This window comes from Ursus maritimus, unplaced genomic scaffold (genome assembly GCF_017311325.1).
Source record: "Ursus maritimus isolate PB19 unplaced genomic scaffold, ASM1731132v1 scaffold_12, whole genome shotgun sequence".
In the NCBI taxonomy this organism is placed as follows: Eukaryota; Metazoa; Chordata; class Mammalia; order Carnivora; family Ursidae; genus Ursus; species Ursus maritimus.
Genome location: NW_024423564.1, coordinates 68279571 through 68288437, shown reverse-complemented (window position 1 = coordinate 68288437; position 8867 = coordinate 68279571). Strand labels below are relative to the sequence as shown.

General features: G+C 35.9%; 1 protein-coding gene across 1 annotated transcript in view; it reads right to left on the bottom strand.

Annotated features, from left to right (window-relative positions):
• The window catches only part of ZSWIM5 (zinc finger SWIM-type containing 5), a 197658-nt gene that overhangs the window by 139284 nt on the left and 49507 nt on the right, over positions 1-8867 (bottom strand). The gene's annotated exons all lie outside the window — the stretch shown is intronic.

Here is an 8867-nt window from a genome sequence, read left to right as displayed (position 1 = left end):
GGGGGGGAAGGGGGTGAAGGGTTTCAAGATATGTTTCTTGGAGAAATTCAAGAGCTATGTGACACCACACGAGAGGAATTAACAAAAGACGACTTAATGAACATAAGTGCTACTGAACTGGTGCCAGACAATGAGGAAGAAGCTATAGAAAAGGAGTTCCAGAAAACAAACTGAAGTTAGACAATCTGGCTGAAGGGCCAGATTTAACTTCATTTATATCATGGACCCTTGTATGATACGAGCACTGAAACAAAGCAAATGGTGGAAAAAGGACTGGGACTATATAGAAACATTTTTAGAAAAATGAAAAAGCAAAAAAGTCAGATAGAAATTATGATGTATCTCTATGAAGTTATACCAAGTGTGCCTGCCTCTCCTGCCCCCCCCACCTCCTCACCTGTTCCGCCTCTGCCGCCCCCGAGACAGAAAGACCAACCCTTCCTCTTCTTTCACCGCAGCCTACTCAACATGAAGATGAAAATAAAGGCCTTTATGATGGTCCATTATTCCAGTTAACGAATAAACAATCACCATGCTGCACAATTAATAAACTTATCTTTTGTGTATGTGTGCATCTTTGTGTAATAACTGTACAGAAAGAACTGTATGAGACGGTTTCATGCCAGCAGCAGCAGTGCCTAAGTATTCATCATGCAGAACAAACATCATGTGCAAGACTTGTAGAAATCGCCTATCCTTATACAAGCATAAGGCAAGTGATATTTAATAAAAAATTAATAATGTGTTAGTTTTCTTACTGTTTTAAAACTTTGCTTTCAAGATTAACATACAGGGCACCTGGGTGGCTCAGTCATTAAGCATCTGCCTTCGGCTCAGGTCATGACCGCAGGGTCCTGGGATCGAGCCCCGCATCGGGCTCCCTGCTCAGCGGGAAGCCTGCTTCTCCCTCTCCCACTCCCCCTGTTTGTGTTCCCTCTCTCGCTGTGACTCCCTCTGTCAAATAAATAAAATCTTTAAAGAAAAAAAAAAAGATTAACATACAGTATAAACATCTCTCCCCCACCACACCCAAATTGGGGAAACTGTATCACTATCATCACAGGTAAGTGGTTTTTAAAAAATGTAACAATGTTTCCAATACTGTACTACGAATATGACTGTCGTATTGTATGCCATAAAAACTTTATAACAACTCATTCATTAGTATATAGGCTACCATGAAGCAATCATGTTGATTATACTAGGCTACTATAAAAACCAATTATATGCTGTTTCTTTGTTATCAACCATGAATTGTTTTACTTGTAAATAAATATGAATTTCTTTTTCACATTACCTTTTTCATTTTTGATGTCTTGTGTGAGTAATACATACAATATCTATGGTGTTTTGTATCATATAAGACAATACTGATGTAGGTACTGACAGACAATTCATTTGTGAAAAGATGATGTAAGCTTACAGTACCAATAAATACAGTACAGTACTGTAAATGTATTTTCCTTATAATTTCCTTAATAACATTTCTTCTCTAGCTTACTTTATTGTAAGAATACAGAATATAATACATATACAAAATAAATGTTAATCAGCTATTTATATTATCAGTAAGGCCTGCAGTCAACAGTAGGCTATTAGTAGCTAAGCTTTAGAAAAGTCAAAAGTTGTAAGTGGATTTTTGACGTGCAGAGGTTGGCACCCCTAACCCTCAGGCTGTTGAAAGATCAATGGTAATTGTCAAATCACTATGTTATACACCTGAAACTAATAATATAATATTATATGGCAACTATACTTCAACTAAAAATGAAAAAAAAAAGATAATGGGAAAATCTCCAAACTTTTGAAGAGTTTGAAAACAGAAAAACAATAGAGAAAAATCATTGAGGCCAAAAGCTGGCTCTCTGGAAGATAAATAAAAAAGATAAACCTCTACCAAGACTGACAAAGAAAAAAAGAGAAGACACAAATTACCAATTTTAGGAATGAAAGCGGTAATGTCGCTACAGACCATGTAGACATTAAAAGGATTATGAAGAATGATTATGGATAATTCTACATACACAAATCCAACAAACTGGATTAAATGAATGAATCTCTCAAAAACTCAGAACTACCAAAACTCACCAGAGATTAAACAGGTAACTTGAATAGTTCTATATTTATTAAAGAAATTAAATGTCTAGTTAAAATTCTTCCGGGGGCGCCTGAGTGGCTCAGTCAGTTAAGCATCTGACTCTTGATTTCGGCTCAAGTCATGATCTCAGGGTCGTGAGAACAAGCCCCAAGATGGGCTCTGAACTGGGCATGGAGACTACTTAGGATTCTCTCTCTCTCTCTTGCTCCCTCTGTCCCCCTCCCTATCTCTAAAGAATGAATGAATGAATGAATGAATGAATAAATAAATAAATAAATAAATAAGTAAATTCCTTCTGAAAAATAAATCTCCCAAGAACAGATGGTTTCACAGGCAAATTCTTCCAAATATTTAAAGAAGAAATAACACCAGTTTTATATGATTTCTTCCAGAAAATAGAAGTAAAAGAAACAGTTTCAAGCTCATGTTATGAGACCAGCACTTCCCTGGTACTAAAACCAGACAAAATCAGATAAAGTAAAGAAGGAAGGAGAAGAGAAAGAAGTTGAGAAGAAAACAACAGACCAATATCCCTCATGATCATAGACACAAGAATTCTCATCAAAATATCTGCATATTGAATCTAGAATAACACACCACAACAAAGGTGGCTTTATCCTGTAAATGTAAGGTTAGCTCAATATTTGAAAATCAACCTACATAATCCACCATATTAACAATATACATTAAAAAATATGATCTTACGAACAGATACAGAAAAAAGCATTTCAGGGGCGCCTGGGTGGCTCAGTTGTTGGGCATCTGCCTTCGGCTCAGGGCACGATACCGGTGTTCTGGGATCGAGCCCCACATCAGGCTCCTCTGCTGGGAGCCTGCTTCTTCCTCTCCCACTCCCCCTGCTTGTCTCTCTCTCACTGGCTGTCTCTCTCACTGGCTGTCTCTGTGTCAAATAAATAAATAAAATATTTTTTAAAAAAAGCATTTCGACAAAACATAACACCCATTCATGATAAAAAATAAATTTTAAAAAACTCTTGGGATGCCTGGGTGGCTCAGTTGGTTAAGAGTCTGCCTTCAGCTCAAGTCATCATCCCAGGGTCCTGGGATTGAGTCCTACTCAGGCTCCTTGCTCAGTGTGGAGCCTGCCTCTCCCTCTGCCTGCCACTGCCCCTACTTATGCTCTCTGACAAATAAATAAATAAAATCTTTTTTAAAAATGGGAAAGAAAGTTAAAAAAAAAAACAAAACTCTTAGCAAACTAGGAATAGAAGGAAAGTTCCTCAACCTGATAAAGGGTATTATCTACAAAAACTCTCCAGCCAACACATTCGAACTGATCAAAGATTCAATGCCTTCCTTTTAAGACCCAGAATAATGCAAGAATATATACTTCCACCACTCCCATTCAGTATCATACTGGAAATCTTAGCTGGTGCCACATGGCAAGAAAAAGTGATATAAAGCCTACAGTTTGAAAAGGAAGAAATACAATTATCACTTTTCAAAAATTCATGACTGTCTACATAGAAAGTCCCAAGGAAATAACAAAAAAATTCCTAGAACTAATAAGTGCATTTAGCAAGGAGCTGGTTACAGGTCAACATATAAAATTCAGTATTTCCTTATACTAGCAATGTATAAATGGAAACTGAAATTTTAAGAAATAACCAATTATAAAAACTTCAAAAAAAGTAAAATATGTAATTATGAGTCTAACAAAACATATACAGGATCTATATGCTGAAAACTACAAATGAGTGATGAAAGAAACCCAGGAAGACCTAAATAGAGATACCTACTGCTGTTCACAGATTAAAAACTCAACATAGTAAAGATTTCAATTTTCCCAAAATTGATATATAGGTTTAATATAATACCAATCAAATTCAAAAATTTTTTAAATTTAGACAAGCCAATTCTAAAAGGAACTGGAACAGCTAAAATAATTCTGAAAGATAATTGGTTAGAAGAATCACACTAACTGATCTGAAGACTTACTATAAATGGGGCGCCTGGGTGGCTCAGTTGGTTAAGCGTCTGCCTTTGGCTCAGGTCATGATCCCAGGGTCTTGGGATCGAGTCCCACATCAGGCTCCCTGCTCAGCAGGGAGTCTGCTTCTCCCTCTCCCTCTGCTCCTCCCTCCTGCTCATGCTCCCGCTCCTTCTCTCTCTCTCAAATAAACAAATAAATAAAATCTTAAAAAAAAAAAAGACTTACTATAAATACAGTAATCAAGACAGTGTGGTAATGGGATAAACACATAAATCAATGAAACAGAACAGAGAATCTAGAAATAGATCCACACAAATACAGCCAACTGATTTTTTTTTAAGGATTTTATTGATTTATTCAATCGACAGAGATAGAGACAGCCAGCGAGAGAGGGAACACAAGCAGGGGGAGTGGGAGAGGAAGAAGCAGGCTCATAGCGGAGGAGCCTGATGTGGGGCTCGATCCCATAATGCCGGGACCACGCCCTGAGCCGAAGGCAGACACTTAACCGCTGTGCCACCTAGGTGCCCCCAGCCAACTGATTTTTGACAAAGATGCAAAAGCAATTCAATGAAATAAGAATAGTCTTATTCTTATATAGGGTTGGACACTGAACATCTAACTGAAAGAAAAAAAAAAGAATATTGACCTAAACTTCACCTTTTGTACAAAAAATAATTCAAAATGGGTTACAGACTAAATGTAAAATGCAAAATATTTAGAACAACACTCAGGTTGTTGAAAGATCAACTGTAATTGTCAAATAACTATGTTGTACACCTGAAACTAATAATATAATATCATATGGCAACTATAGAATAAAACATTGAAAATAATGTTTATTTTCAGTCAACTTTTTTACTGTGATATTTTCTAAAAAATTTTTAAGTTAAGGGGAAAAAGAGAAGAGGAAGAACAACTAAAAGAGACTGAGAAGTAGGTGCCCAAGGAGGTAAGAGAAAAACTTAAGAACGTCGTATCCTGGAAACCTTGTGAAGAAAATAAATCAAGGATCAGAGAGTGATCAAATACTACTACTGATAGCAGCTATCAGTACTACTGATAGTCAAGTTAGAAAAAGAAATGACAATTAGCAATGTAGAGGTCATTGGTGACTTTGATGAGGACAGACTGGGAACTGGCTGAAATGGGTTTAAGAGAAAATAAGAGAGAAATTGGGAGTTAACAAGTATAGAAACCTCTTAAAGTTTTGCTACAGATAATAAAGAAATAGAAACAATAGCTAACAGAAGTTAACAGAGTTATAAAAAAGATTTTTTTTAAACGGCAAGAAATAAAACTATGTTTATCTGATAATGGGACTATCCAATAGAGAATGAAGTTTGATGATGCAGTCCAAATTATTTTACATACAACTTTTCTAAGCACTTACACTATTAACTTTGTTCCCACACAATGCAAACCCCATATGGTAACCCAAAAGTCTGGAAACACAGGCAAATATACCTGTCATCAAGGACTTCTTTGACTTTAAATATATATAAAAATATCAATGTTTCCAGACTTCATGGATATTATATACACACAACTGCAAATATACATACTCATACGGACCATAAGCTCCCTAAGGACAGCTATTATGTCTTACTTATCTCTGCAGTCCTGATAGCTAGGGGAGTATAAGGAACAGTCAGTATTCAATTAAAAATATTTGCTAAATGGATAAAGTATGTAATAAGTCAGTCAGACTTAAAAAAAAAGGATTTAACTCTATTAACCAGATCTATTATAAATCAACCTACTTTCCAATGAATATCTGATACAGCACAATTAATTCGCTGATTTCCCTGTCCACTCCTGACCCACATGATCATCCTTGGTCCTATACCACCCAATTTCTGGTATTAACTATAAACCTAGCTGAATTTTTCTGAGTTTTCATTGCTGTAATATAGAGTCCTTGGGCATAAATAAAAAGTTTTGGATAAGACGATGTCATCTTTTTTTATTAATAAAGGTTTTATTATCTTTAATAAAAAAAAGATGAACATTATCAACTTCAGAAAGAAACATACCTAAAAACCTAAATTCTGTGAGAAATCTTAATTCAAAACATGGCTAAACTCTCTATGTAGATACCAGTTTACATGAAATCTCATATTGAAGAAATAATTTTCCTATATAAACCCCACTCCAATTACTACAAAGAAAAGGGGAAAATATATATATATGTAGCAATTTGCCAGCTTCACTAGTAAATGTACAATTACCGTCATAGGAAAGGTCCCTGCTTTGCAGAACTCTACGTGCATTCAAAATAGTTCTAAGAAAGGCCTCTAATCTGTTCTATTGTTAGTCAAGTGGTTTATACATGCAGAAAAAAAGAAAAGAAAATCATTTAGATGTATATAATATGGAAAGAAAAAATGGGGACAGAAGAAATCACCTCAACAACTCTTACTTTTCTCCTTTCCAAAAATCCCTTCTTATTATTACCCCTTTCTCATTCCTCCCTCCCAAAAGGGGGGGGGAGCCAGGACCCTTGCCAAACCCCACAAAAACCCTTAGGCCTCTCTCAGGCATGCAAATGTAATTTTCTACCCAGACAACACACTCCCTTTTTAATGAACTCCAAAAACAATCTGTGAATGCCCACAGAAGAGAAAAGAGGAAAATTGCAATGAAAGAAAATACAAACAGAGAGATGTGGGGGAGGGTCAAGATGGATATGGCAAGTCCAGAGTTTAAATAGACATAAAAGATAATGAAGGTGAAGGGACTGTAATCAAACAAAATGGTCTGCAGGCTGTCATTTCATACAAATTAGAGTCAGAGAAATATATGAATATTCACTTGAATAAAAATCATTCATTATAGGAGTAGTCCTTCAAGTAAAAAGATCTCTGTCAAGGCCTAATGTGGCTGTCACTCTTTGTTCCATTTTGTAATTTAAAAACAAAAACAAAACAAAAAACTGTATATAAACAAAAAAAGAGAAAAAATAATTTTACATATGCACCCGCCTCTAAAACAGTCAAGAGCAGGAGCAAGTTTCTTCATGATATAACCAAATACTATGTCAAAATTAGATATTCAAAGAATGTTAATAAATGACAAGAGACACTTCAGTCAGTCACATGATTCAGGATCCCTCCAGATGCACATTATGATTCAGCTTTGAACAGTAAACAGAGTAGGCCACAGGGTAGGGTGGGAGGACTTGAAGAAAAACACAATGCAGGAAAGGTCGTCAAAATGAAAACTGTCTTCTTGCCTTGCAATTTGAAGAGAAGTTTTATTGAAAAAAAAAAAAGCTTTAAACCAATTTAGGCCAAAATAATTACAACATTTTACAATCCAACCTCTTAATGATGAATAGAATTCTTCTCCCTGCTTAAGGATCAAATTGGTTGGGCTCTACACTTGTCTGGCACCATGCTGTGGGCTATTTCCTTTAATATATAACCAATCAAAGATGTATTCAGGCTTTTGTGAGATCCAAAGCTTTGCTAACTGCATATTCTAGAGCATATGAAGTTTCTCTAACAGGAGCAGACAAAGCTATATACAGTGATAGCCTCCCTTGGACAGCTAATGTTCAGTGGCCCCTCCTTTCTTAAAGGTAGACACTGAACCCTTTTATGATACACCAAATAGATACTTTTTCTTGTAATACTTACAGTACTTGTTCTATAATATATTACTTTTTCTCCTGTCAATCTGTATCAACATACCACACGATCAAAGCTGCTTAGGAGAGTGACAAAGAAAACAAACTCTTCAAAATACCTAATTGTTAAAAACACCGTAATCTGCAAGTACTAACTGAAAGATAATACTACTTTATCAGACTCAATGATAAATGTCATCAACTGAATATACAATTTAGCTTAGATCTTTATAGGGTGACTATGCCAACATAAGGTATACATAAACCCTATACCACACTGTTAAATTTATGATTTACAGGTGAAAGTAATGTTACATATTGGTACACATTATATAGCATTATCTACATAAGTAAAAGACTGAATATATAAGCCTTTTAAGACCTTTCTAACAAAATTCATTAAGGTAACCAAGTTAAATCAAAGATGTAAGGTGAAAGAACATACATTAACAGTATTACCTGAATTAAATCTTGCTTTCATTTATCTATAACACGCACATCACCCAAGACACCCACATAGAAGTACAGAACACAAGTATCTGTTCATATTGAAAAATGACATGTATCTTTGTAATAAATCTATTTCAAGTTTATTACATTTTTTACAAAACAATATTTTGTCCATTCCCCCCTTAAAATCATGTAAAAACACAAATTAATGATATAATAACTTTTAGACTACCATAAAAAAGCTGCTATAAAAAAACTCTTTGAAAAATATTTGGGTTGGGGCACCTGGGTGGCTCAGTCAGTTAAGTGTCTGCCTTCGGGGCTCAGGTGAAGCCCTGAGGTGGGCTCCCTGCTCAGCAGGGAGACTGCTTCTCCCTTTCCCTCTGCCATTCTCCACACTTGTGCTCTCTGGCTCTCTCTAGCTCTCTGTCAAATAAATAAATACAATCTTAAAAAAATATTTGGGTTTTTTTAAAGATTTCTTTCTTTATTCCAGAGAGAGAGAGAGCACACGACCTAGCGGGGTGGGGGGGGGGAGCGGCAGAGGGAGAGGGAGAAAGAGTCCAAAGCAGACTCCACACTGAGTGCAGACCCCAATGCAGGGCTCAATCCCACTCCCGAGCTGAAACCAAGAGTTGGACTACTTAACCGACTGTGCCACCTAGGCGTCCCTCATTAAAAGATATTTAACATCACTGATCATTAAGAAAATGTAAATCAAAACCACAATGTTC